Source organism: Ailuropoda melanoleuca, chromosome 2, assembly GCF_002007445.2.
Source record: "Ailuropoda melanoleuca isolate Jingjing chromosome 2, ASM200744v2, whole genome shotgun sequence".
NCBI classification, from domain to species: Eukaryota; Metazoa; Chordata; class Mammalia; order Carnivora; family Ursidae; genus Ailuropoda; species Ailuropoda melanoleuca.
Window position 1 is genome coordinate 143,318,269 of NC_048219.1, and position 16,299 is coordinate 143,334,567.

Genomic DNA, 16,299 nt, shown 5'->3' on the forward strand with positions numbered 1-16,299 from the left:
ATTTTATTCACATTTTATGATTAAAACCTCAATATTTTGAAAAGTTAGGGAACTGGGTCCCAAATGTCTTATGCTAACTTTGTTTTAGCCCTGTCTATGCCCCAGGAGCCCAAAGGCTGTGACAAAAAAACATTCTGCATAGAACATTTACTCGCTTGATGTAGTACATGGCAGTTGCTAAGGCAGAAAGCCAGAGGTAATGAGCACTGAGAGAATTATGTGCGGATCTGCCCTGCAGCACTTCCCAACTGTAAGTGAACTATCCCCTCCTGATCCTTCAGGTGCTATCAGGATGATTTTCTGCAGACTTCAAGAAAATCCCTGAAGGGCCAAAGATACTTTCTTGATGTTACAATCCTTATTTCAAGGGAAGCTAAATGTTCGGATCCTAAGTATTTTAATAAGTTACAAGAAAAAAGTACATTCTAAGTTGAGATCTCCTCCCTCTCTCCCCACCAAATATGAAGAAATAGATCTTTATACCTATTTATTGTCAAGGTAAAATAAATACATAATAGTCAGAGTTATACAAAAATGGAAAGTGGAAATTCAGTCTTCCAACTTACAGCCACAACATATTCAGGATTCGGATTTTTTTTCACTTGTTCTTTTGAAGCAGAGGTGGAAGGTAATTAATGTTCTATGAAAGAAAAAGTGCAGTATCAGCATATGAGGCCATCTGAGATCCTTTTGACAATAAGCAATCTCTAAATCTCTAGCAGTGGGATACATATGCCTATTTAACCATGGAAACCTGGCTTTCTCTCACAAATGAGACCTATAAATTTCACTCAAAAAGTAAGAAGGTCTGAGAACTATGTCTCTGTCTCTGTCATAATCTACACTTGTCTCAGACATTCTCTTAGGTCCATAGGCTTTGTTTTAAAGCAACAGAATTGTTTAATTCTTCTGCAAGTGGTCCCCATAATATCAAGAGTGTAGATACCATTTAGTACTTGTGGCATTAGCAAAGAGCCCAAGCACAAAAATAAATTGATAAAAATTCCTTCTCTCCTTCTCTCAACTCCTGGAGTGAACTTAAGTAGAGTAAGGATACCTACCTACCTGCACTCTCTTTGCATTTCGGGTCTCTAGCTTTCAGATCTGTTTGCAATTTATTTTCATTATGTATACTAAAAAATATTAGCTTTCTAAAGATACAGCTCACTCATGTATCCATTTACAGGCAAAATTCACCAAGAATGATAATGGCCACCATTTTTTGAGATATTACTATATACCAAGTACTTTATAGTTACTTTGTTCAAACTTTATCACCATTTCCTCTAATGCAGATACTACTCTTACTTTACACATGAAACACACATGAAACACACATGAAGAAACTCAAGATCCTACAGCTGGTTAGGGCTGAGACCCAGTGTTAAATTCTGTTTATTTGGTTCTGAAAACTGGGAGCTTAGCCACTATAAGATTCTACTATTTAATCATCCATAAGCTTCTTTTCTTTTTTTCCTAGAATAAAAGATAAAAGGGGAAAAAAACCCACACATTTTTCTTACACAAGGATAGGTTTTTATTGACATCCTTTCCTGTGTTAAAATGTAATGGCACTTTGGTCTCAATGCCAGTCAAGTATTCATTTTTTTGGTTTCTTTATCCTGTTCGTATTCAAAATGCCCTTGATCTAAAAAAAGGGGGAGGACGCTTAATTTGATTTTTTTTCTCAGGTTCTTGCCAAATTATAACCTGCTTGTGTTCAAAAGGGTCAGATGTTCCTTCAGTTCCTTAACATTTTCATAAGTTCAGTTATTCTAAAGAAGTAGTTTCCAACCTGTGGGTCTTAATTGGAGGAGCCCTTGGAGTTACTGTGAAAGGTGTGTGAGTGGATTTTGAATTTGTGTCTCCTACCTTTTTGTACTGCCACCTTCCAAATATATGAGATGTTATGATTGATTAAATGCAAGTTAATTAAAAATTAAATTGTTAGGCTGACAGTGGCTTGCCATCACTCTGTGGCTTTCTAATCAGCAGGTACTAAACGTTCAAGAACTTGCGACAAAGGATCTTCATTAAGAAGGTTGACACCTGGTTTCAAATGGTCACTTTGAGATGCTGTAAATTCTCCAAATAAACGTTTTCAAATGTTTGCTTAAAGATTCTCAAAGATATCCATTCAAAATTAGAAATTTCTGGGGCACCTGGGTGGCACAGCGGTTAAGCGTCTGCCTTCGGCTCAGGGTGTGATCCTGGCGTTATGGGATCGAGCCCTGCATCAGGCTCCTCTGCTGAGAGCCTGCTTCTTCCTCTCCCACTTCCCCTGTTTGTGTTCCCTCTCTCTCTGGCTGTCTCTATCTCTGTTGAATAAATAAAATCTTAAAAAAAAAACAAAATTAGAAATTTCTCTCAGGATACTGTTTTTGTAGACTACCACCATTTTTCTTGGGCTCAAAGTTTCAAGAGAGAATCAAAGAAACACAGGAATCATGACTTCATCAAATCAAGGTTATATTTATATGGAGAAAAATGGGACTATACAGTATAGAAAGGTTGATTGGCAGAAGGTATTTGATATAGCTTTGGTTTTAACCGTGATTTATCACTTTGGGAGGACAACCAGTCACCAAGCTTGTAACCCTGAGTCTCCATTTCTTGCTCTTGTCAGACTGCTCCGATATCAAAAGGAGAAACTCTTCCTTCACTCCCACCATTGCTGGGTGCTGCCCAGGAGGGGTTGGGACACAGACTTCCTGTGTCAGAGTATAAGTAGAGCAGAAGAACCTGCATGGGAGGCCGTGTAGAAGGGGCGTTGCATGGATTAGTGAATGCTGGTTACGTGGGCTGCCAACTCTGGCTGTTCCCTCCTGGCGAGGCCCTGGTCTGGGCCTCTGAAGCTAGGTTTGCACTCAGGTGTGCCCGAAGAGACTTGACCTCCCCTCGCTAGAGTAAACCTTCTCAGGAGTCTCTCTCTGGGTTTGTGATGACCCCATCCAAGCCACGCGGAGACTTAGCAGCCAGTACCGGCTCTTTAGCTTACAAGGCACTAGAAAGTGCACACTTCAGTCTTCTCTCTGATACTATGACTGGACTAGACACGAATTTGTGTGTGTGTTTTACAATTTTACAATTCTTTCTCTGGACATGAGTGGTCATTTTATTTGTATCTGGTATATATAAAATGCTGTTTTTAATGTCAATATGCCTACCTCTAGCAAGATTTTTCTTCCCGGGTAACCAAGTTTGTTGGAATGTATATAAAAATAAGACGAAATGGACCATAAAAAAGGTGCCAAGTAACTTTCTCATGAATAAGGTGGATGAATTTTGGCCTGATTTATTTTTATTTTTTAGGTTTTGGGTTTTTTTGGGTTTTCTTCTGCTTCCTTGGTGGTTGTATTCTGAAGAATGGAGTAATCAGGTATACGAGATAAAGCTGAAGTGTTACTGTCCTTTTGAAAGCACAGTTAGGTCTATTTTCTCAGTCGTTGGCAGGATCCAGGAAATGACAATTTTGTACATGTGTGTACCTAAAGGTCAGGTGGAACAGATTTCATTCCAATTAAGAGTTATTGAAGTAAAACTTGTGAGGTAGACGATGACAATTCTATCCATCTGCATTTCCTAACATTGACATGTAGTTGAAATTGAGTTGATTTCATGGTAGGCTTTCCTAGATGCAAAATGCTTGCAAAAATTTCTATTTGGATTTTTTTTTTTTTTGCAATTGAATGGATTTTGTGGTTTTGAAAACATAATAATTTCATATTTCTGGTCTTTATTTCTCATTTTAAGATATAACTAGCATCTATTCTATAATAAAATAGACTTTTTTTGCTGTGGAAACAGTAATTTCATATATCTTTTTAAAGATGCAGGTAGTATCTTTTCTATAATAAAATAGATACATTTTTGCATTTTTATTCAACTCGAAGAATAAGTATAAATCTTTAGAACTGACTTCTGTACCAAAACATTTTTTTAAATGAAAAGTTGTCAATTGTAGTAGTTAACAAGGATAAAATTGCAGGTGTCTTTATGTTCCAGCTTAGGTTGAGCATTCCACTGTCATGTCACTGCTGTTCTCTGTAACCTTGATAGATCGCCCCTATAAATATCTCTCGGGGTGAAAAGTAATTTAATCTGTGGATCTGTATATTACCTCCTCATGAACATCCTATCAATTGTGCCAGAGTGCTTTCATGATATGCACTCAACTGAAACCATCAAACCTATTTCACTGAGGATTGTTAGTTAGACCAGAATCTTTGGTTTCAACTCTGTCATTAAATTTTGCTAAAAGGTTGTTCACTTATGCATGGAAAAAAAAGCTAAGTTCGTGATTTGGTTTTGAAAGACTCTGCCTTATAGACCTGGGTGACTCCTGGGAACCGGAGTATTCATTTGTTTTTATCTTGAGGTTGACCCAATTAGAACCCAGGTTACGTTTCTGTACAATCGCATAACTCTTATCACTTCCCAAATCATCTTGGAACTCAGTCATGAGAACACAGCCTACCCTTTTTGCACCAACAGAATGGAGAGTGCTAAGATGGCACGCACTTTGACAGCTCTCTTTTCTCTCTTCTATTTCTTTGCCAGGACCCTTAGTTGAAAATTGTCTTCAGCTCTCAGAAGATTTGGGTTCATTAGGAGGTGATCTGATTAGGGGCTTGTGAAGCATAAATATGGATAGGCAATTCAAGACAACATGGTTAATAACTAGATAATTTAAATAATTTTCTTGATGCCTTTTTATTAAATAGCTCTCTCTCTCGAGAGGCCTGCAGACTTTTTGGAAGAGCTGAAGGCTCTTTTCCACTAACTAGTATATAATTTGGAGCCAATCATTTAACCTCTCTGACCTCACTTACTTTGCCTGTTAAATAGGGATAATTGTATCTGCTCTATCTCAAGGGTTTTCAGTATAAAATGTGATGATAAATGTGAAAGTGCTTTTCAAAGTTAGAACAGCACCAAATACACAAATACTCAGACTCAGAGGACTGCACGTTGAATATATTTTTTTCAAATTGCCATGTATTTTTATGTGTTGAGATATTATGGCCCAGAAAGTAATTGTTTTACTGGATGGTATGTGGGGTGTGTATCTATGTGGTACAGGTTTTATATAGGAGAGGATAAAGTAGTTTGGGTAGCTACTAAATCTTCAGTATGTCTCTATTAAGTGTTCTGTTTCTGCTTATGAAAGCTGTTGGTAATCATTTGTATAAGTGATGTTATAAATTGTATAACTCTGGCAAATATTTATTTTAATACAAAATAGTTCAATTTTCTGTGATGAAAAGACTAATTAATTCAATTAATCTGGGGCGCCTGGGTGGCACAGCGGTTAAGCGTCTGCCTTCGGCTCAGGGCGTGATCCCGGTGTTATGGGATCGAGCCCCACATCAGGCTCCTCTGCTGTGAGCCTGCTTCTTCCTCTCCCACTCCCCCTGCTTGTGTTCCCTCTCTTGCTGGCTGTCTCTATCTCTGTCAAATAAATAAATAAAATCTTTAAAAAAAAAATCACTTAATCTTTAGTGGGAAAACCTGCTAGCTATAAACCAAAAAATTTGGTTTTATTACATAAGTGTTCAACAATACATTTAACTTTAATGTAAAAGGCAAAATTGTAGAAACAGTGATATCACCCTCATTCGTAAATTCTCTGTAAATTTGTTGTCTTTCACTACCAGCAGAGGGAGCCTGAGAACTAAATCGTGCCAAGATGGCTTTGTTAATTCTTTTGAATTTACACATTTAGCTCATAATAAAGAAATAAAAACCCATCACAGATTAATGGAAAGCCATCACACCTAGATTAGGCTGTAGATGGGCATTTGATTCCAGACTACCGATTAAAATGAGCATCAATAGACGAGGAATACCTATAACTTGCCTTCTCTCACCCTACCAAAGCATCCACCGCAAACTTCCACAATCGAACAAAGTTAATAATATCTCAGCGCACAATTTATTTCACAGGACATCAGAAAGGATGCACTCTTCAAAATATAATTTTATCAAATACACAGCAACAGTATTATGAACTGTTCTCATTGACCACATTATTTCCACGTGAGAACTGGAATGCACACACATATGGTGTAATCAGTTTTTCCTCCTTTCAGTGTATTTTATCACCTAAACTTTATTTTTTTTAAATAGAAGAAGAGAATAAGGTAATCTGAATGGAAAATAATCACGAAATCCCAGCATTTATGGTTCAACAAAAAAATTTATGTATAGTTTTCTCGTTGAAAAATAAAAGGTTTTCCAAACTTCAAGGAAGAAAAACCTATCAGAGAGCACATTTTCATTGTTTTGTTTCCCTTAATTAGATATGACGGTGGAATGCAATTGTGTATTTTATGCACCTGTGACTAAAGAAACCTACTGGAATTTGATATTACATAGCAACTCTCATTTTAATAATGATACTGTAATAGTGGTGTAACTGCTAACCTAGCATCAAAAATCCACCTTTCTTGGAATCAAGACATTTACAAGCATGCATCTCTCTGCCTTCAAAGAGCTTATCAATTACCGTTGAAAATCTAATACCGATCGATTCCCTTCCTCATGCTAAAGAGGTCACTTCAGCAAACATTTATTGAGTGGCTATTATAAGCCAGCCACTGAGCACAATGCAGGGGTACAGATGTGAATAAGAAAGCACTACGGCTCATAATCAAGAGGCCAAGGTTGACAAGCAACCCAAGAACTACAAGGCAAGGCAGTACATACAGTAATAAAGGCAACACTGTGCTGGGCTTTAAGATTACTGAAGGCGGTAACATGTTTGTAAACCCCAATACCAAGCACAGTATTTTGCACATAGCTAGTGCTCAATAAATATGTAGCGAATTAGTTAACACGCGGAGTGTGGTAGTAAAGCATCTTCTTGGTAAACAAGTTCATTTTTTCCCACTGCTTCCCCTTCCCATTGCTCCAGTCCTCTTTCCCCTAGTTCTTGCAACGTGGGGGATAGCCATGCTTTCTTCTTATGTAATATAGCAATTGTGTTGTATAATAATTGGTGCTTGATTCTTTGCTAGTCCCTGGACTTTTTATTTGCGATTCTCTATGCTTTGATACCTTGGAATCTATAAGATGTATGTAATAATAATAACAACAACAACAACAACAACAAACCCCACCAAAACCCACAATACAGAGATGCGATGGGCATTCTGTTAAGTACCATATATGCATTATCTCACTTGAACCTTAAAATAGCTGTCATTATTCGTTTTTTCAGGAGAGGGATCTTATGCACAGAAGAATATCTTGGATAATAAGTGGAGCTCATATTTGAATCTAGGACTCTGACGTCAGACTTCCTGCTCTGAATGACTAAACTATATTGTCTCTTTATTTAGGGTGCTTAGAGGCCATTTGAATTAGTAGTGGAGGTACTTTCTTGGAAGAGACAGTCTACTTCCTCCAAGAATATTATAAATAAATTGCTTTTAATGCATAAGATATATTTAAGCTATTAAAGTTATTTTATAAATACAATAAGATATTTAGGTTATAGAAGCATAAATGAATCACAACTAATTCATTCTAAGAAACATGTTTCTTTTAAAACTGAAGAACAAAGAATTCAATTTTTATAATAGGCAAAACACCTTCAAATGTATCTTCAGATGCTCGACCCCAAAAGACTCCCCAGAACTGGACCACAGTGCAGTCTGCTGTGGAATGCTTTGCAGCTTTGTTTTCCCAACTAGACTCATTAGCAGTGCCAGGTGGTAATAACTATCCAACTGATTCCTACTAGTAAAAAAAAATCTGCCTAAGATCACCACGGACTCTTTCTTTCCCCCATTTTCCGCTTCATTTCTGACCTGATACGCTTTTGGAAAATAATTATGCATGGCAGGAAGTTGCCATACAACAGAGAAGGATTGTTGTGTCCTGGGATTACATAGGATCTCAGATCAAATACTTTTTATTGTGCAAAGAATAAATTGAAAAACATGGCTTCCACCAGCATAGCACAGTGAAATCTATTTCTTGCTTTTTTCCTTTCCTGTTCATTTCATTGTTAAAGACTCAACACAGGAAATTACTTACTAATTTGGGAGAACGTTAGCATTGGTGTTTAGCTTTCGGCAACATCACGTAGATTCTAGAAACAAAAATAACTCCAGAGTCTGTTCAAGTAAACTGGAATTAAAGAGTGGACCTTTTAAAGTTGTCTTTTTTTCACACTTCATACATTGTTACCCAACAAGTAGAAATATGAAGTGGTGTGTGAAAGCAGTAAGGATTTAGTTCACCATTCTCTATCTAGTAGGAATTTTTAGTCAGTTAAATTTTGTTCCTGCTTCGTTTTTTGTTAAACATAAATGAGGATATGTTTTAAAAAGTAACTGCCTGCCACCTTCCAAAGAAGATATATTCAGACAAATTCCTAGACCTGTGCTACCTAATATGGTAGCCACTAAGCCACACGTGGCACTTGAAATGTGGCTAGTTCAAATGGAGATGTGAAGTCCAAAACACATGTTAGATTTCAGAAACTGAATGTGAGTAAAGAAGATAAAATATCTTAGCAATAATTTTTTATATGGATTTTGGTTGAAAAGGTATATTTTGGATATACTGAGTTCAATAAAATATTAAAATTAATTTTACTTGTGTCTTGTTACTTTTTTAAAGATTTATTTATTTATTTGAGGGAGCGAAAGAAAGAGAGAGCAGAGGGAGGGGCAGAAGGAGAGGGAGAGAGAAATCCAAGCAGACTTGGTACTCATCATAGAGCTCGAGGCAGGGTTTGATCTCATGACCCTGAGATCACGAGGTAACCTGAAACCAAGAGTAGGATGTTTAATTGACTGCACCACCCAGGCTCCCCCTCTTTTTCATTACGTTTTAAAAATGTGGCTACTAGATGATTTAAAATTACTTAAATGAGTTGTATGATATTTCTATTGGATGACACTGTCCTAGGCTATTTTAGGACATCATTGCTCCGGAGAACTGACTGTGAGTAACAGCAAGATCTTCATCACAGAACTAAACTTAATTCAAAAACTTTTGAAAAGCAACTTGGAAATACATATTAAGAGACTTCAAAATATCTCAACTCTTTTGCGCAGGAATTTATATTTCTAGCCCTATGACCTAACAATTCCATTCCTAAGAGAAATGGAAACATATGTACACACAGAAAGTTGTACAAAAATGCTTATCTCAGCATTATTCACAACAGCCCAGAGTGGAAACAACCCAATTGCTCATCAATAAAAGAATGGATAAACAAAATATGGTACATCCATACAATGGAATATTATTCAGCTATAAAAAGGAAAGCAGTATGGATACATGCTACAATATGGGTGAACTGTGAAAACATTATGCTGAGTAAAAGAAGCCAGTTACAAAAGACCACATATTACATGATTCCATTCATATGGAATGTCCAGAATAGGGAAATCTATATAGGTAGAAAGTAGAATAGTGGTTATCTAGGGCTAGTGAGAGGTGGGTGTTTGGTGAGGAGTAGGGAGGTGACAGCTAAAGGGTATAGGATTTCTTTTTGGGGTAATAAAAATGCTCTAAAACTGGCTGTGGTAATGATTGCATGTATCTGTGAATATATGAAAAATAATTATATCCTTTAAATGAGTGAATTATGTAGTATGTGAAATATACTCAATAAAAAGATGTTAAAAAATTTATTCCTGGGAAATCAAAGTTAACAAAATAATCCTAATTAGAAAATCCCTTTTATTTATAAAGTTGCATGCTGTTACATTACATATAATAAGGAAAATTAAAAACAACCCGAATGTCCACATAGAGGAGTAGCTAAGTGATTTATGGTATAGTCTCATCGTGGAATGCAGATGTTAAAATGATGAGTGTAAGCAAATTCTTGTAAGAGTTTGTATTAATGTGAGAAAATTCTTGTTTTTTATGGTTAAGTGAAAAAAGACCCACTGTGATATATATTATTTGCATAACACCATTACAATAAAAATGCCTAGAAAAAAAACTAGGAGTAAATACCGGCCCCAAAATATTAGTAATATTTGGGTTGGGGAGATATGTGAGAATTTTTCCTCTTCATAATTTATTTTTCATATTGTTTATAATTAACAATTTTTAAATTGAAATCCAATAAATCCTATTTTTAAGTCCACTTTTACGCTTTAATTGCCAAGAGAGGAGAGCAAATTAATAGATTTTTATAAGATCTAAAAACAGAAGTTGGAATGAGGCAGAATTTCTGTTTGAAACCTTCAGTTAACCAAAACATTAAATTAATTATCCTGTTACTTGAACACCACTGTCCTTGTTATGTAAACATGAAGATAATTCACATTTGAGGCAATAATTAAATTAACTAAAAAGGATGGCACAGTGGCATTGACTGCTATTTTATGTTGATTGAGACCGTGGAGCCCAAATTCTACCCCCTCTTATCTTCTCTGAAGTTTTCTTTTATTCCCATGCCCACAGGGAGGAAAGATGAACACCCCTTGCTCCTTTCCAAAGTGAACTTTTCTATATGTGTTCTCCCTGCTGCAAATTTGTCACGTATTTGCAAATATGTTCACTTTTGCAAATGTGTCCACTCTTTTCCAAAGAAACCTTTCCTTGGCCCTGCTCTGGTTCCACTTCAGGTTTCCATCTCTCTCCTCCCCCTCATTACCCCAGGCCTCCATTTTCTTCCCTACTTGGCAGTCTGGGTGGTATTGCAATGACCCTAGTAAAATAGCTCTGTGAAGTATTTATTATCTGCTCTCACCAAACCTCATGACCTCTCTCTGCAGTCTGTCTGCACCAGGATTCTAGACCACTAGCATTCTCCCCTCCATTCAGGCCGTGGCCATCCACTGCTGATCCATGTTTTACCCAACCTTCAGACCCTGGTAACCAACTTCTTGCCAGAGATTTCTCAGATTCTGGTAGGCAAAAATAACTCTCACTTGGCCCTATGTGGTGGAGGGCAAGGGCTGGGTCTTACTCACCTTGTTCCTATCCAGCAGAAAGTTCTCAACATAGTAGATAATGCTTAATGTATGCTCACGGCATCAGAGGGACTGATGAGACAAGGGACATTGAGCTTTTTCATCTCCTTTGGTGGTGTTCAGACATTTTCCTAGAAGTTGAGCATTTCTGACTACTCCTAAAATAGACTTTTAGAGCTAAGAAAGAGCTGGTTTAAAATTCTCATTTATAGATAATGAACCTCAAGCCCAGTGGCGTTGAAGCCGCACAGTTGGTCTTCAACAGAACCAGAACTAAAACTCAGGCCATCTGGCTCCCAAGTCAAGTCACTACTCCCCTTGTCTTGCCTATCTTGTGCTTCTGTAGTCTAAGGTTTCAGAACAGACTTTTTGTATCCTCCTCACAGAAGTCCCCTAAGAAACAAAACAACCTACCACAGACGCGACTGTCCTCCCTAGTGTGTGCACTCAAGATTTTAATTCACATTGAATATTCCTTTTGTACCAAATAGGGTGACTAGCTGTCCCGATCTGCCCCAGACTGAGGGGTTTCCCAGGATGTAGGACTTGCTGTGCTAAAGGAAAGAGTCACAGGGAAACCAGAAAACTACTGGCCACTCTCATATCAGGTATTCTACTCAACAATTTAGTATGCCTTTTTAAATGACTACCCTGCGAACAGGTACTCTCATTCCCATTTTACAGATAAGGAAGACTGAGGATTAAAAAGGTTAAATGATTTGTCCAAGGATATGCAGTTTATAAATGGCAGAGTCAAGATTAAACCCCAGATTTGTTTAATTATAAGCTCATGATCTCTCTGCTACTTTCCAATTGGAAGTGTGGGTGCTTTACAGCTGTTAAAATCTGCACAGGGAAAGATAACCCTGTGAAATACTTAGTTTAAAAATTGATTTATTATAGGCTAGTTTTGTTGAGGTGTCGCTAATTTGCATGATTGACACATAAGGAGAAGGAAAGCAGCTGCTTAAAATGCATAAATTATTTGAAAGTGATAATGAGCCAGGTAAAATTTAAATTACACAGTCTCAATCCATTTAGTCTTCCCTTCCTGGAGTGGGAGGTGGGGTGGATGGGAGAGAAACCTGGCATTTATTTACAGGTCTAGAAAAAAATGAATCTAGTTAATTTTATTAAGCCACATTTGAATCGAAGACAGTGCATGCCCGTCAAATTAGTGTAGAGCAAAGTGAGGAGAAATATTAGTACTTTGATGGCGGTTGGATTAGTAGTTTGACAAATGAGACAGTTTGATAAATGAGAGCTTGGTTTTCTTCCTTTCTCTAATTCCAAGATCAATTTATTAATTCATTCTTTTCTTTCTTTAGGAAAAAGCAGTCATTATAGTTGAATACTGTTTTAAAAAGTAAATGCTTGAATTTTTTATAAAAAGATAATACCCTCAAGTGATTAAGAGAAAAGCATAAAAGGCTATTCAATGAAGAGTCTCCCTTCCAACCTCAAGCCACACCACACAGTTGTTTCCCTCAACACAACCAATCACCACTACTCATTTCCTGGGTGTACTTTCAGAGCTAATTAATCACATGCAAGCAAATATTCCTTCTCCTTCCATAAAAATGGTAGCATATTAAGGACATTATTCTGTAAACGGATTTTCTTTTAAACACAATCACACGTCTGAGAGATCCTTCTAAATCAGTAGATAAAAAGCTTCCTTATTCTGGGGGGCGCCTGGGTAGCGCAGTCGTTAAGCAACTGCCTTCGGCTCAGGGTGTGATCCCGGCATTGTGGGATCGAGCCCCACATCGGGCTCCTCCGCTAGAGGCCTGCTTCTTCCTCTCCCACTCCCCCTGCTTGTGTTCCCTCTCTCGCTGGCCGTCTCTGTCAAATAAATAAATAAAATCTTTAAAAAAAAAAAAAGCTTCCTTATTCTGTTTCATGGCCACATAATATTCTACTCTATGAATGTACCATATTTATTAAACTAGTTCCCTGCTGATAGATCATACATCACTTAACAACTTTTAATTTATCAAATAATACACTCACATGTTTAAAAATTATATATATGAATATATACTAGCATCTTCTACTCATTCACGTCTTCCATCCACCCCAGTTCCCCCACCCCACCACATATATATCCAGATAAAAATGTTATTAGTTTTAGATACAGCTTTCAGTTTCCTTATGCACAGAGAAGTAAATACAAATGTATATCCTTATTTTTTCTCCTTTTATACACAAAATATAGCCTCCTATATACACTACCCTGCGTTGTGCTTTGTGCACTCCACGAAGTATCTTGGAGAGTTTTTCATATGAGTACATAGTGAGTGTCCTCACTTTTTAACAACTGTATAATCTTCTATTGTGTGGGTATACCATATTGTATTCAACCGGTCCTCCATCAATTGACGGTCATCACACACTCTTTTGCTTATTCAAATGCCCTGTGGCTCAACATCTTGTGACTATTGTCTGGCACAGATAATTTAAGGTAAGTGTTGAACTGCTTCTTTCCTTAAGAATGTTCCTCATTAAGGGTTAAATATTAGCGCTGAATTTTTGTTATTCTACACATGGCAGAAACCTCTTACCTTAAGCACCATAAATAGTCTCTCTGAATATTATTGAAATGCTGTTGCTACCCCAATGAGGAATTACAGAAAACGCGGAGGCAATGATTACATTACTCTTTCCTATTGATTGAGCTGTTGCGGCCGATCCCGCGCGTGAGTGTGCTGAGAATGCCTGACAACAACTGACAATACCCGAGGAATTTGTTTTTAATCTTCCTTTCTTTTGGGTGTGGAGAGGGTGCAATGCGGAATGTGGAATTTGGAAGCCTCGGATGTTCATTGATCTTTAAAATGTTCCCTGACTAGGATCCAAAATGATAATTTCCTAGGATCCCTAGCTAATTACTTCAAGAGCTGGAGTTTTATATCGCCAAATAATACGGAATATATACAAATCTTGTTTTAGATTTATTTTAACACAATTTGCATATCACATACAATACTCTAAAATCCTTCCTATGCAAGAGACATTAGAAGCCTTTTATTTAAAAAGCTAAACATAAATTATAGTAAAGTGGCTTTGCCTCTAAGATGGTTTAAATGGGAACAGTCTGGGGGGGGCAGGACAATTAGTCTACTTTTCGAAAATAGGGGCATGTTTTGCAATAAAATAGGGCAGACTCTGCTACCCCAGAGGGGATCTTTAACTCCAATGTATATGTACACCAGTGTCTCCATCAGACATAGCTTGGCAGCATAAAGTAAAAAGAAATAGCAGTGAAATACAGCAATAATTATTTAGTTTTTGCATTAGGATGGATTTCGGGGATGTAAATTTTGTTACTCAAGATAGAATTCATAGATTTAAAATTTTAAGGAATAAGGATTTAGGCTTCAGAGCCAGTAGGACATTTTGGCACCTGATGGGCAAGGGGATGTAGTGGTAAAGATACGCTGCAGGGCTGTCCAGACCCGTGAAATTCACAGCCAACATGGGTATGCATTCCAGCTCCAAAGTTTTGTTAGCTCCGGATCCATTCCTAAGCCTCTGCTTCCCCATCCACCATGTGGGGTGGTTGTGATAAACTCCATGCCTGTGTATTTCAAGCTGTCAACAAGTGGCAGCTTTTCATAGCTTAGTCACTCTACCAGGGCACTGCTCCAAAGCTTTTGATTCTCATCTCTGCTTTGCCTCATCTTCGGGGCAAGTTCTGCATAGTGGGGTGTTTTGGGAAATGATCACGGTAGGCCTGAGTTCTGAGAAGCCACACCTCTCTCTCCACCCCTTTGAATGTCCCAGGGCTGATTTTGTGAGCGGCAGGCCAAGGACCGAGGATGGGGAAGGCTGAGTAACCCCTGGAAAGCCTCCCCATCTAAGGGCTGCTGTGCCAGAGCCCTGGGTCTTTTTGTCCCCAATCACAGCACTGCTGTCAGAAGGTTACTTTGACCGGGTGAGGCTCACGCTGTGGGGTAAAGAACATAAACTCAATACTATCTGTTGAAACTCCTCTTCCATAGCTGGCCACATATTTTTGAGCACTCAGAAGAAATGGTAAGAAACTAATGATTGGTTTACAGCAATTTAAAAAGGGTGCTTTTCGTGTCTAATTCCTACATCCTAAAGTAGCTAGATAGTAACCTGTCAATTATTTTCTTATTTCTTTAAAGCAAGTAATAAAGAATGGGGAAAAATAGGGTAATGAAATCAAAGCTGTATTTTGACCAGTTTGTATATGTATTATGAAGAATTCATAAGCTATCAAAAGCATCTATGATACAGAAGAATCAAAACTGTACTTAAAGAGTATGCCCTTCAGAAAAGGTCAAAGAAAGCCAAGCCCATGGTTTAGAAATGGTAACAATGTACAGATTCAATGAGAAGTTTTAGGTCATGGCTGATTTTTAAAAACCTCTGAAAAGCAAATCAAGTCTAAATAAACATTGGAAATAAAAAACACATAAGTGTATATGAGCCTGAAATTTTTCTTGGATTTATAATCCTTGATCTGCAGGAGAAGGGCCACATTTTCAGACACTATTTATCCTAGGTAGAGATTAGGCACTTAATGAATAAATGAATTAATGAATGAACGAATCAATTAGTGAACTGGAATAATGTCAGGGTCTAAAAACTTCTGACAAATTACAACATTTACAGTATTTTCAATGTGATAATGGCAAGATGCAGATCTACACCTTGAATGTCAAATGTCTCGCGGTTGAGCGATAAATCTGAAAATAAGACAAAAGAATTCTTCAGTACTTAAGGAAAAGACCATAAATGTCACCCATAAATCTGCTGCCTTTATAAAAATGCAGACTTTTGATTAAATATGTAACAAAAGATAGGTCTCATGACCATATTACTCACAATTAGTTAATAATTTGCAGCAAGGGGCAGTGAGTTAATGTATCATTAGTAATATTAGAACACAACAAAACCTAAGCTGGAATCCTAGAGTAGCTATATTTGAGGTCAAGTAATTATACTAATCCTTGCCCTAATTTTTTTTTTTGGCCATTTTCTTATTTTCGGAGCAAAAAATAGAAACAAAAAATGCACATTTTTAAGTACTGCAATTAGTTCATTTGCTTTATCTGGAGATCTTATAAAGTAATATTTTATTCTGAGTGATTCTTGCAAGCTATTTGAAATTAAACATTTTCTCTGCACCTGTAAAAATGTGTAAATGATGAAGCTGGCAGCATGATGATCGCTTTACAGAGAAGCATTTCCTTCATCATCTTCAAGGTCATTCAGATTTATGATCTAATCACCCATGGCTATTTAACAGGATGCATTTGAATCTGATTAAGGAAAAAACAAATAGCGGTATAGATTTATTAATAAAATGTGCCTGAGC